Raw genomic sequence first — 14,651 nt, 5'->3', positions numbered from 1 at the left:
GACAATATAAATATTTTAAAATCATTGAGTAAATATCTATCACAAGTTCGCCGAATAAGGAATAAATAAATGTAACATAAATCAATACTAAACTATACTTAACTTTACCCAGAATGTATTTACTTTTGACAAATGTATGTATAATGGGACTCAGGCTCAGATTTACCAAATAAACCCGTCTTCCTGTCTATCTGTTTACTGTATGGAAACCTATGGTGACTTCTTCCATCGCTGCTTTTGTGGGTGAAAACCTGTTCTGTCACAGATATTTTCCTGAGCATGAGAAAAGCAAACTTTACGGAAAAGAAAGTTTACATTCTTTGGCAGTCGGATGACTGACAACCCATACTTGGGAAGACTTTAGAACGTTACCCTTGCCCTCGAACGCCTGGCATTTCCATTATCAACATTATATGATTAGATTAGTTGACTGCAGTTTATAACATACATTCTCTCACTTTTCAGTCACGTGGGAATTAGCGCTTTGTATAGCCAAAAGGTTCCAGAATATGACAGGTTATCATCCAGGTTGGAGATGGAAACAATGTACATTTTGCATGGCAGAATGGATCATGTTCTATGTATATTTAGAGACATTTGATCTACGCAGAGCCACACGCACACACTAAATTGTCTTGCGAAAAGGCGACACAAACAGGTAATCATATGCAATGACAACGTATTTGATGTCAACATATTCGATGACGTGTTTGATGACAATGTATTTGTTGATGACAACATAATTGATAAAAACGTATTCAATGACAATGTATTCGATGATGAAAACGTATTCGGTGACAACGTATTCGATAATAACGTATTTGATGACAACGTATTCAATGACAACATATTTGATGACAAGACCATTCCGGGGAACATGTAGACTCACCAACACGGCAGACTACAACAATACCCAGCGCGTCAGAAGGGCCATGTCCCAGTGGAGAACCCGGGCACTCAAGTGAGCAGGAGGTACCAAATCAAGGGCACCGAGAAGAACGGGGAGCCTGACAACAGCGTACTTAGGATGCAAGCGAAACATTTCAAAACGAAAGATCGCATACGTGGCATACCTTTTCTGAATCTTGCCAATCACATTGCTGTCAAAAGGGACAGAAAATTCCAGAGTGTTGAGGGTTGTACCTGTACCATGGATGCAGTCAAAGCTACAGGTATAGCAAAGACGAATGGAGAAACAACGACCTATGCCATCATGTCGTTTAAGATACCTGCTGCTTGAACGAAGGAAGAGCATCCACTGGCAAGGTTTTGGGAAGTTTGTGTAAATTGATTACACAATGGACAGTTCATGGAAACTTTTGTCTTTCAGAATCACATTTAGGAGATTGCGAGTGGAAAAGTGAAAAAGCCAGGAAAAGGAAGCCCCCAGTTTCACATTTAAGACCAGTCAATCTCATTCGGGCGAAAGGGTCAGGGGGATTGCTATGCTTTTCCACACATTGCATTACACACGATGCAATGGCTTCTCAGAAAGCTTCTTCCCAAATGATCGACTCTGAACAGAATAAATTCACCTGGTTTACTCCCACCGCTGCATTGTACATCAAAATCTTCTTAAAATTTCTGATTCTATCCAACAACCTTGGCATGCTAAAAGCTGTGGAATTCCCTGCTTTCATCATTAGTCTTGACGTCCATCACCATAGGATCACCCAATAGCTAAACACGTGCAAAAGTACACAGTAAAGTTTTGTCATGAAGAACTTCCACATTAATCAAATCCAGACCTCCCGTACTGATTGGTTTATATAAACGATTTTGATTGTAGATGTAGACTTGCTTCATTCATGACTATAGCATTACAGGTTTGGCGGGTGGGAACATACACTGAAAGAAAAAAATACAAGAACTCAAGAAAATTCCGGGTTCCATTTGATTTTGTTTTCAACTATCACCACCAGGTTTCAATAATATATAAAGGGACAGACCGTACAGTGGTGTTCCCTTACTTGTTTCCCCCAGTATATGATGGAGCAGGGACCCGAACAGCTGAAACTTAAAACCCTCATCAGCGGGAAAAACAGTGACCTGGCGTTTTCAACAAAGCATGCATTTTTTTCATCAGCGGCTGAGGTGACATGGACTGTAAACAAACACAAAAGTAGAACGCAATATCCAATTCCGAGCTGCATCGCTGTTATCTGCTTGCACAATACCCGGACTTCAATAGAAATTGACCGTCACTGTAAGGAGAGGTAGGGAGCATGAAGGTAGAGAGCTAGTGTAGGGTGATATTTATGTTGAGCTCACATTAGCTAGACATTCTACATTTCTGTCTGTATTTCGTTGGTTGTGTTCGTTTCATGTGAGTATAAATAGAACTTTCGTTAAAAGAATTTGAAAAATGACGCGATATATTGATTACTTAATATATTCATGCTTCTAAATGTACATCCATCCAGTAATTAAAACTATCCATATTTCCTTAAATGCTGAATGTGTGATTAGATATTTTGAAATAAGTGACATTTGGTACGGAACTGGGATTGATGTGTTTAGCTTCCTGTGCTAGAAAATTGGCAGGCTGAGGAATCTGGTGTTTGTGCTTTATTCTAGTTTAAAGGTCGGACACCCAAGTGTACATGGAATGATTATTGACAACAGGATTTTCTAAAAATCTATAGAGGTCTGTGGGAAAACATTATACCTATATGTTGTGTTTACTGTTCAGACGTTCCCGGTTATCCACACAAGCTACAGTTGGTTTACCTATAGTACAAGTTGTTTGTTTTGAAAATTGGGCATGACCTCTCTAACTTCCATTCAAACTATTAGCTGTAGAACGCAAAGATATTCACAATTATTTTCCGTGCGCAAATATGTCTTGGAATTCATTGCCCGCTGGAGCTGTTAACGCTATTTCCATCAATCAGTTGAGAACCATGACAAACCTTAGAGAAAGTCCAATTCATTTGATTGTCGCCTCAAGCTTGCTTGCAGTGATATAAACACAAGCAGATATAATCAACATATATCGGAAACATCCCAGTGTTCATGTGGTCATTATATCTTTTTACATGTTGGAACTATCAAACTTAAGAACAATATATATGTGAAAACTACCACTAAACGGTAACTGAATAACTCAACAAATACATGTAGTGACATTCTCGATTCATTACACCAGTTCATGTCTATAAGCAACCGCTTCCAGAGATTATCACCTCGACATTTACATTCGATGTAAGACGCGTTTACCTAACTTGATTTTCTGTGGCAGCTCATTTCGTTGCCAGCCATATCCAACACCATAATGAACACATCTATCATTCAGTCATTTATCTGTTATTCAATCGACCCGTTTCGATTTCCCACAAGAGAATTTAGAATGAAACATATTCCAAGTCCCTCGTCGTCTCATTGATGGAATATTGTTAAAAGAGGCCTAAAACCACTCTTACTCACTGTTAGCGGTTACAATGACATATCCAGGATAGAAGTAGCTTGAATAGAATGTCTCCAACGAGAAAAATGGAAATGTATGTGGCCAAATGTACACGTAACTACGAAAAGGAAAGTTTAAACAACAGAAATATAGGATTCTTGCTTTTCATATATACAGTTTACTCCATGCACCCGATTCGGGATAGGTATGACGAAATGACAACTGGCGAAGACGACCTCCATAAACATCTAATAGCATGTCAAGTCGACCCCGTCACACTCGGGCGCAGATAGCATTTCGGGAGGAGTTAATCCCATAGCTGACGACTCAACCGTCTGTGTGATGTACTGGTTAATGAACTCTGAAGGCTAACACAAGTATGTGAGAAAATAAACCTTTGGGAGGAGTATCGTAAGAACGTAAGGTACAGTGAGCCTCGATACAACGAACTGTTTAGACGGTTCCAGACACATGAGATATTAAATGGTCGAGTTACAAACAAAGTTATTGGTCTCTTCGAATTCTGTATAACCGGACTTTACTGCAATCGTCAGTCACATTTTCAACATTTTCGTTCATGCAACATAAAAAGTACATACAAACTCTAGGTTCAGTGTACAGCAAGTATGTTACATATTTAGGTATTGAAGTTATAATTAAATAAGGTCATGATTCTTTTCAATTATTTATTTTTGAAAGTTCCAAACTTCTAATCTGATCTCTTTCTAATTCAAACTGAGGCATAAAAACAAATAACGACATTCGTCATAATACCATTTAGGTTCCACCTAGTACACTTTTAATAGGATTCGTGGCCATCTACTTCTTTGGTTGTGAAGAAAATTATTGGAAGTTCGAAATTGTAACAAGTCAATGTAAAGAAGGGCAGTTTCAGATTCGTAACCTGTAGAAAAGTCTAGACGTACTTCATTTCGGGGAACTGCGTTAAAGAAGCCAAAATATAAGGATTCTGAGAACTGTGAAACATGGCTGAAAAAGGGTTTACCCGGAGAGGATCAAGTCACCTGAAGCTCATCACCGATTTGAAATATAAATTCAACGGTAATTACATGATTTTTCTGATCGTTGTCAATGTGTCCTTAGCATCTTGCTGTGCAATCGTTTTTTGTCTGGTTCAGGCAAGATTTACGTGTTGATATATACCACTGAAAGTTTGCTAAGGGTTATGTTTCGAAAATGTAAAATAATCATGAACAAATTCATATTTAAATATCAATACACAGATTACGTAACCCCGGTAACATCAGGATGACAGATTGAGGCCTGCTGTTATGGGTTGGAAGTAAAAGGGGTACTGGCTATCCTGTGTTTGGATATATGGTGAATGAAGATCATTATCAGCAACTATCACTATCATTTAAACAAGTGATTAAACCCATGTCAACGTAGCATCAACCATAACAGAAAAAAGCAGACAGATGCTTTGTCATGCTTTTGAGGGGCGATGGAAAAGTAGTTCACCAAGGAAATGACACAAGTGCATCTGTTTTTGTTTTCTATATATTAACTTTCATCTTGAAGCAAATTGGCTTTGCTATGTTCCAGCCTTACGATCTCCATTCCTTTTGACCATTTTAATCTTGTTATCCCTGCCCAAAATACAAAATCTGCAATAAATACATCACAAACTTCAGGAAACATTTTCTGTTTTTGAGATAGGTAGAAGTCCGCCAGAATGAAACTTAGATATTAAAGTGCATAGACATGAAATTTGTGACTACAGTGGCTTGTTAAAGTGACCACCTTCATGTTTACTGAACAGAGCTTGTTTTGGAGACACTACCCATCCCCCTTTTACATGACGTAATCATAAGGGCATAACGTATTCATACATGATGCTGAGGGTTCAAACAAAATACCAAATGGTCATATTCCAGTACAAGTACCGGCTCTAAATATATTGAAAGAGTGTTAGATTAGATATCTGGACACACTGTTTTTGCAAGTCTAAGATAGGAGTGTCCTTCAAAACAGATCCCCTCTACATCTAAATCAAGCAATCATAATCTTTGACGGGAAGTCGTCCAATACTGTTCTGAACATATTTATATGACATTATCTGAAGACATACCATTATCCAGGAGATACCAAACGACAGATCGTTTTTCATTTCTGCAAATCTGTTTAGAACTATTCTCCCCAATGTGTTTTGATAACCAATATATGTGTCGTTAACCACTATACCCCAGCATTAAATGTATGGATATGGCTCTGCTACTGGTTCCTTCAAAATAAAATCGAAGGTCTTAAAAGCACTGGACATCAAGAATATATTAGGCGGACTACTCTTTGAATGACCTCGTAAATCGGCATATGCTAACGTTGAAAAAACGTTTTTGTATCATGAACGCTGGGATCAGCTGTCCAGTGAAGTGTAGGTGGTCGATAGCGTTCAGCTTAAATATTTATCTCTTCGTGACTTATGAATCGATTCTGCTTTTTTACAGGAATTACTCATGATCACTTTTATTGTGAATGTTACAAGACACTGGAGTTGTTATTTCCTACACGACTGATCTTGATATTTCAGGCAAAATGCGGATTGTGATCTTCCTCTTTTGTCTGCATTTAGTGGTGTTGCAGCTGTCCCTGGATGGAACGGATACAGTGCAATCTAGTTAATGAACAACAATTTAATGCACAGTGCACCATGCGAACATTTTACGAATCCGAACCAGCAAAAATCTGAGAATAAATATGGGAACGCTGCCATGAAGTGGTGTTGCCTGATTTGTTTCCCTCAGTATATCCTTTAACAGGGAATGTGTGGCAGACGACTCCATGCCCACTGTTTCCTGTCGTCTTAATTTTCAATTGAAACTCAACCCTAATCAGTCGGGAAAACAGTGACGTGGCGTTTTCAACAAAACATGTTCTGGTGACATTGACTGGGATCAAAAGAAAATGTAGAACCTAAAACTCCCATTCTGGGTCGTTTATGTTGAGCCCAGCGTAATCAGACATTTCTACACAACTGACTGTATTTGGTTGGTTGTACTTCGTGTATGTATTACTTTCGGGTGAGTATAAATCCGACTTTCATTATTAGAATTTGAAAACTGACGTGATTCGTAGTTTTGTATACTTCTGGAAAAGGTGGTACTGATCAGTGTATTGATTGCATATGCTGTGTGTACTGTTCGGGCGTTCATGATATTCATACATGCTAGTATACTATACTTAAGGATTTACTGTGTATTTCTTTCGTTGCATTGATGTATGAAACTAAAAACCAATGTGCAAACTGTATGAATCCGCGTTTACATAAAATGACACGCCTACCAAACCATCAGCCAATCAGCATAGAGCACCCCCAAACAGCTGTCAATCAACCATGCTAACATCGGTCGGCGAATCAGAGTGGAACAACTCAACGTGACGCGTCCCGGTATCGGCAAAGTTTGAAGTTCAAACTTTTGAATTACTACCTGCGAACTGAAAGAGACAGTTTGAAAAGTGAGATTGGAAATGAAGCCCGATGACATAAGTTAGTGGAACTGAGATTGTAGTATTTGCGTAAGTAGAAAGAGGCTGTGATGTGCCTGGGATTGCGATGCCATGAACTGAGGTTCCAACGTGCGCATGCTCTTGTCGAGGCCTTGCAACGTTATTAACGTTCACGGATAATTTTCAGTTGTTTGTTTATGTTAACCACAATGTATCACTTCAATGTTTACCCAAAGTTCATTAAGGTACCCGAGTGCAAGGGAATTCCCCCGCCGTGTAGAGGTATTCCCCGACATTCCTCACTTCCGAAAGGAGTCCGGTTCGGTGGGCGTGGCTTATTTTTTTTCAGATTCATCGGGAAATGAAATCAAAAGAAATGTTCCCAGTTAACCAATCAGATTGCCAAAATGTTAATGAACACAATAAAAATTTAATTATTTGGTTTTAACAGCAATGTGTCGATTACTCTTCCTGGATATTTCCCAGAGGGCCAGTGTTTCCTCAGGGAGTTTCTTAGTGGATTTAACGCTCTTATCAACGATGTTCCGTCTATATTACCGCCTGTCCATAGGCCATATCGATTTTGTGACAAGCAGAGGGCATTTACGCTCAGGTCTGCTTAATGTGGACGAAAGATCGAGTGATGCAATTTGGACAAAATAAGCAGCATCGACATGGTGCTTGGAATCAAGGGTACAATGTTTGAAATCAATTTCCGGTGTCGTCCGCTGTGATGTTGCTGGAATATTTCTAAAGGCAGCGGAAAACTCCGCTCACTCTCTTCCTCTACTATGCGATGTATTGTATCTCCATTCCATCAGGGGCGGTGGGGTGGCCAAGTGGTTAAAGCGTTTGTTCATTACGAAATTTACTTGGGTACAAATGTAAGAAGCCAAGCCGTGTTATTGCTAAAGGAAGATTGTTGCATTGCCGCAGAGTCGCATTATCGTGTTGTCGCTTTGTCACGTTGTCGCCTTCTCAAATACAAGCAAAATGAGACAAAACTCAATCAAAGTGCGACAATGAAACCAGAATTTCATTCAAATTTGGAAAATATGTTACTCATAATATGTAATAGCAATATATGATTGCAAACGACTAATTATTGTGATTCAAACTCCTGTGTGAATAGGCATGCTTAAATCGGAATCACTTTGGAAAGGTTTTTGAGTGAGTGAGTGAGTTAATATTTAAGTAACATCGGCAATATTGCAGCCATATCGTGACGAGAACATTCTTGGAAAAAGGAATTTATGTATATGGTAAAACCCTGTCAACGAAGGACAGTAAAACAACTAGAGTATCACAATAAGAATTAAAACTAGCGTGAAACGTTAAAACCAGTATCACTATTTGGACAGTACAATATAAAAACAGGCTATAGATCACCAACAACTGAAGGTAGATCACCATACTAGAGGCCATGGGGACTTACAATACTTCTGCTGCCTGCATGGTCCCTAGCTGGATTTACACCATCCCTTCAGATGGTGGCGACTGTATGCAAGATTAGCCACAAATTAAAATGACAGAAATACTACGGCTGAAAAAGGAAGACTAAATTTGACTTCAAATGTTTTGGGACTTACGTCTCCTCTCAGGAGAACAGTTATTTTACGGTACTTCAACCCCTTTCGAGGATACAGCCACTAACAATCTCAGTTACTAATTCATCTTCCAATAATGAAATACTTATTTATTTACATGTCAGTCAATAAATTAAATTCTTTTAAAAATGCAGTAATTAAATGAGAACTTACGTTACTAAAAAGGTTCTTCAGAGTTCTTGATGTGAGATAATTGTCCTTTGTGATGGAACATTCAACACAGTCAAGCAAGATATACTTGACCGTGATTATTTCATCACAAGGGATGCAGAACGGAGGATCCTCACCTTTCAAAAGATATTCATGCGTATACCTGGTGTGGCCAATACGACATCGTCGTATCATGACCTCTTCAAATCTGGACCGACAATCCAAGTAGGTATAACCAATGTAAGGTTTTATCTCTTGTAATTTATTGATACCTACTTGGGTGTCCCACTTCTTCTGCATCAGATCACGGATGTAAGATCTAATGGTAGCTTTATAATCACTGTAAGGAACAAGAAGTGGTGTCACAGATATGTTGAGTGCTGCTTTAGCAGCAAGGTCAGCCGATGTGTTCCCAGAGATTCCCACATGGCTGGGTAACTAACAGAAGACGATGTCGTATTGGGCAGTGGCGAGATCAATATACAACTCAATAATTTCCATTAAAAGTGGATGTTTGCAAGAAATATTTTCAATCACCTGAAGACACGAAAGAGAGTCAGAATAGATTATATATTGTTTATCTCTAGGGTGTCTTTGAATACATTTTAAGAGCTGTTAATATGGCGTTAACTTCTGCTGTAACAATAGAACTATTATCTGGTAATCTAGAAGATATTGTTCTGGTTCCAATGACAGTGGCACAAGCCACTGTGCCATCATCCTTGGACCCAACTGTAAATAAGGATTTATAATTGCTGTAGTGTTTTAGTTGATTATTTTCTTGATTATATTGTAATTTATTAGTTTCTGAGTTTTTAAATGTCGTCAATGTTAGGTCTACTTGGGGCCTGACCATCTCCCAAGGAGGAGAAGAAGGAAGACGGGAGGGAGCTATGTTTTCCCGCTCAATGCCGACAGCAGAAAGAAAGGGTTTAATTCTATGCCCTAAAGGCGGGACAAGAGAAGACTTTATGTTGTATAAATCCTCATACAGGGGATTGAAAACACAGTTATATGCAGGGTTAGATTCATTAGAGTATAACTTTATACAGCGTTGCTCAAGAGATGGTTCATCAGCCTCAACAAAGAGGCTGTCAACAGGTGAAGTTCTGAAAGATCCAAGACAAAGTCTTCGAGCTTGGTGGTGGACAGAATCTAAAAGTTTTAGGTTGCTTTTGCAGGCTCCGCCATAGACGATGGAGCCATAATCAAGTTTAGACCATATCAGTGATCTGTATAAGTGAAGGAGGGTAGTCTGTAAGAAGGTTAAGTGAGAATGAAATATTAGACGCAGGAATTTTGCCTCCTTTACGATTTTGATGGGAGTGCCATTTAAATATAGTTCAGGGTCCTTATGCGGTTTATATTTCCTACAAAAATGTACACAATTAGTTTTCGACTTTGAGAATTTAAAACCATTCTCAAGACACCATTTATTTATCTTATTTAAACACAACTGCAAATGCAGTTCGATAGTATGCATATTTGTACCTCGACAAGAAATATTAAAATCATCCACAAAAATTGATCCATCAATTCAATCATTTAGAACCTTGGATAAACTGTTGAACTTAATTCTAAACAAAGTGACAGACAAAATACTGCCTTGAGGGACACTCTGATCCTGACTGTAATGATCAGACAGGGTTGAACCCACTCTGACTTGAAATTGCCTGTCTTTTAAAAACTATATAAAAAGAGGTAAACGACCTCTTAAACCGAATTCATGTAAATCCTTCAAAATACCATGCTTCCAGGTCGTATCATAAGCTTTCTCGAGATCAAAGAAAATCGATACAGCATGTTGTTTATTTACTATAGCAGGAAGGATTCTAAACGTACCAAATGATCAATAGTACTTCGATTTTTCCTGACACCACATTGAATATTTGTTAGAAGGTTGTTGGTTTCAAGATACCATGTTAATCTATTGTTTACCATTCGTTCCATGGTTTTACAGACACAACTCGTTAAAGAGATTAGTCTGTCGTTAGACGGATCTGCATGATCCCGGCCAGGCTTTGGGATAGGGACTACAATTGCATTACGCCACGAAGGTGGGAAAGTCCCGGTATTCCATATCATGTCACATATGTTTAACATTGTTTCCAAACATGATTCGGGCAAATGCTTCAGTAGCCGGTAGAGGATATCATCGGCCCCTATCGCTGTATCATGAGCTTGCTCAAGGGCAGTATGGAGCTCATGTAACGAAAATAACTCGTTATAGTCTTCACCATTATCCGAAGAAAACTTTATACTTTTATTCTCCTGTTGTTTCTGATAGTTTTGAAACTTAGGGAGATGATTTTAATAAAGATGAATGTTTTGCAAGAGTTTCGCTAAGTTTATTGGCAATAACAATTTTATTAGTTAAAAAATTGTCACCGTCTTTCAGATGATGAACGGTAGACTTGGAACCTTTGCCCTTTATTCTTTGTATCATGTTCCAAACCTTTGACATAGGCGTTCGTGAATTGATTTTGGAAACATAATTTCCCCAAGACTGACGCTTATTTTGTTTAAAAGCACGTCTAGCCTTGGCATTAGTAATTTTGACTTTGTCTAAATTATGGACAGTAGGATGTCGGTGAAAACATTTTTCAGCTTTGTTCCTACATTTTCTGGCCTGTTTACATTCATGATTAAACCATGGTTTACGAATATGTAGAACTTCACAGGAGTTAGGAATTGTTTTGTCAGCAATGCCATTTAGTATATCCATAAAGGACTGTATAGGATCTTCACAATTCTTAAAAAGGTCATGTTTCAAGTGTTCAACACACAGAGTCTCATATAATGACCATTCAGCCTTTGCACAGTTCCTTCTTGATACAGTGGGGTCATCACCTGGGCTGACTGTTTTGAGAATGGTGGGGAAGTGATTACTCCCGCAGAGGTCATCATGGATCATCCATTCAAATTCGTTATATAAGGTTGAACCAGTGAGTGATAGATCCAGGGAAGAATAAGTTCCCGTAGCTGGATGAAGATAAGTGGCTGAATCATCATTGAAAATGTACAAATTATTATCGGAAATAAATCCCTCAATGAGTTTACCTTTATTATTAGCATTGATGCTTCCCCAAAGCGGGTTGTGTCTGTTTAGATCGCCCATGATAACACATGACTTTGGAAGTTGATCATAGAGATTTTGAAGATCCGACTGTCGAATGATAGATGAAGGAGGAATGTACAAGCAGAGTCAAGGCAATGTGCAGAGTTAGACGAACAGCTGCAGTCTGAAGATTTGTGTTATGTGAAACAGGGCTATGTATTATGCCCTGCCGAACCAAAATAGAATCACCTCAAGTTGCTTTATCACCTGGAGGAGAGAAGGAGTGATAATAACTGTACTGTCGTAAATCAAAGTTATCAGTACTTTTAAGATAAGTCTCTTGAAGACACATTGCTGACGGTTGAAAGTCTTGAATTAATAATTGTATTTCATTAAAATTATTTTAAGTCCTCTGCAGTTCCATTGAAGTATATTCGCCGATTGACTCATGGTGGCTCAATCGGCGATCTTTCCCTTGAATGGGAGGAGGAACTAGTCCTACGCCTCTCCTGGGAAAGGTTTTTGAATAATCAGCAGAGCACTGAATCGACACAAGAGTCTTCGATCAGGTGTGCGTGCAGGTGGTCGATATATTCTTTTGCTTATACGCACTGCAGTGTTGAACAACTAATGAATCATATTAACCAATTCTGTGTATATTACAGAAACAACTGCTATCTAATTGCTGGCGATAATTTGTGTTTGGAAACTGAAAGTTAACCGACATTCAAGTTGTTTCAGCTGTTTCGTGCACTCACTAGCCATTAAACTATTGTCTGTACAACTGATCTTGACATTTCAGGCGACATGCTAGCAGTGATCGTCCTCTGTTGTCTACACCTAGTGGTGTTGGAGGCAAGACCCCCACTTCCGGGTTTAAGAACTGAGACCGAGGTCAGACCTCCCAGAGGCATTAGACATTCTAGGAGTTCCGGCAGTGAGAGCACTGATAAAAAAACCAACCATGTCCCAGCATTGCTGCTCTTCTCTAAGAACGCCGAGGGTGTTCCCCAACTCTCCATTACGGACATACGGGACAGTCTGGGAAAGCCGACCACACAACCGGACACTGTGGTCAAGCGGAATAATCTCCAGAATCTGTACAGGCTGACAATAGAGCAAATAAAACAAAAGTACAGAAATGGCAAGAAAAAGCCTCACCCCAAAGCAAGGAATCCACTCTCAGGAACAGACATAGACCAAGTCTCCCCAGCTCTCGCGAGGTCCACTGTCGGAAACAGGGTGGCAAAGGTTGAACATTAAGTAGTTATTCAAACAGGTAAAAATCTGCTGGTAGTAAATGGATAGTATGAAGTCGTGTAGTTTTAGGCTTACCATCGAAATTGCAACCTGGGTTATACAGACAGAGGGAGGTGCAAACAATGCATTTCGACTTTGAATAGACCATTATAGAAGGGAATGAATGCAGTGTGATCTAGTTAATTAACAACAACAATGCACCTTGCACCATGTGTACATTTTACGAATCCAAACGTCATGTAGACGTGATAGGTGAGCGACTTAACACGAAGGTTATCTTGTTACTATGGTACTTGTATAGTATAGCTTTAATTAAAATGAGGATGATGACGATGCCAGTGAACTATTTAGTGTACAATGAAAAACGATTTAACCAGCGAAAAAAGACCCTGACACTAAATTGGTGATGGTGATGAATGTAAAGATATCAACTTAATGATGACGAGAGCAATGACAACGAATCTGATGACAATATGAATCCTTTTCACCTTCAGCTTTACTACTGTTACACTGATTATTATTGTTTTTCGGTGTTTGTTTTCAGGTGAAAGCACAGTACCTCCGCCACAACCACTGTCACCACCACCACCAACAACAACGACACCGCCACCGACACCACAATGACCACCGCCACCGCCACCAACATCAACATCAACCAAATTTAGCGTAGGAATTTCAGTTTACAACAGAGAAGATAATAACACGTTGCCTTCAGTGTTTCTGATGGTTTGGAGCTCAACTCATCTGAATACCTTTTGTGACGTGAACAAAACCTGTGTTTCGCAGATCTTATTCTAATATCCCAAGGAATAAACTAAGTTACACCCTGTTCATGTTTGAGATGCCTCGACTTTCCCTGCACATCTGTTGCGAAAATAGCATTGTTTCAAAGAAGCAGAAAAAAATCTGAAGGAATGCAAAAAACAGTTCCAAAATATCTTCAAATGATCAGTTCTGGAATATCTAAATCTGTATTCAAGAAATAAGAAATGCGGCCTAATTAAAGATTTTTTATTCATTTCAGTGTGCAATGCTTTTTTAATATATGTAGCCAACACAAGAACATAGCAGCCGCTGACCCCTCCCCGAGGACCACCCCTCCCCCCGTAAAACATGACATGTTTATATTAAATTCTTCGATGTAACAACACAGAGAGAGAGAGAGAGAGAGAGGGAGAGACAGAGACACACACAGACACACAGACACACGGACATACACACGTGTACACACACACGGAGACTTCATGACTTATTCATGACAGGCTGGGCGGGTGAGAGAGACAAATAAACTAACACACGAAAATCCTTGATGTTTTCCATTTCCATCCCCAGCCTTGAATAGCGCACTGTTGAGAAATCTGAGAGAAAACAGAGAAACAAAGAAACACTTCCATGAAGTAGTGTTCCCTTATTTGTTTCCCTCAGAATATAATGAAACAGGGACTGAGATAGACGAGATGTTCTGCTGAAAATCTAAACCCCAGTCCGTGGGAAAAAACAGTGACGTGGTGTCTACAACAAAGCATGTTTTCCAATCTGTGGCAAAATCAACATGGACTGGAATCAAAAGCAAATGTAAAACTCATCAACCCATTCCTTGTTGGAGCACCGTTAACTGGTTGCACAGTACAATTTGCAGGTTTATCGCTCTTTTGAACAACATTCCAGTCTGTCTGCTTTATGTAGCACGAACGCCCGAAGT

General features: G+C 39.2%; 1 long non-coding RNA gene across 1 annotated transcript; it reads left to right on the top strand.

The window, feature by feature from the left end:
* Window positions 1-2,230: 2,230 nt before the first annotated feature.
* Window positions 2,231-13,936, top strand: LOC137272436 (uncharacterized). The gene is made up of 3 exons (XR_010956092.1): window positions 2,231-2,326; window positions 12,492-12,968; window positions 13,494-13,936. It is a non-coding gene; the product is annotated as an uncharacterized lncRNA (long non-coding RNA).
* Window positions 13,937-14,651: the final 715 nt, after the last annotated feature.

Source organism: Haliotis asinina, chromosome 2 (genome assembly GCF_037392515.1).
Source record: "Haliotis asinina isolate JCU_RB_2024 chromosome 2, JCU_Hal_asi_v2, whole genome shotgun sequence".
Taxonomy (NCBI): Eukaryota; Metazoa; Mollusca; class Gastropoda; order Lepetellida; family Haliotidae; genus Haliotis; species Haliotis asinina.
The sequence above is the reverse complement of the archived record's forward strand: the minus strand, read 5'-3'. Positions and strand labels throughout refer to the sequence as shown.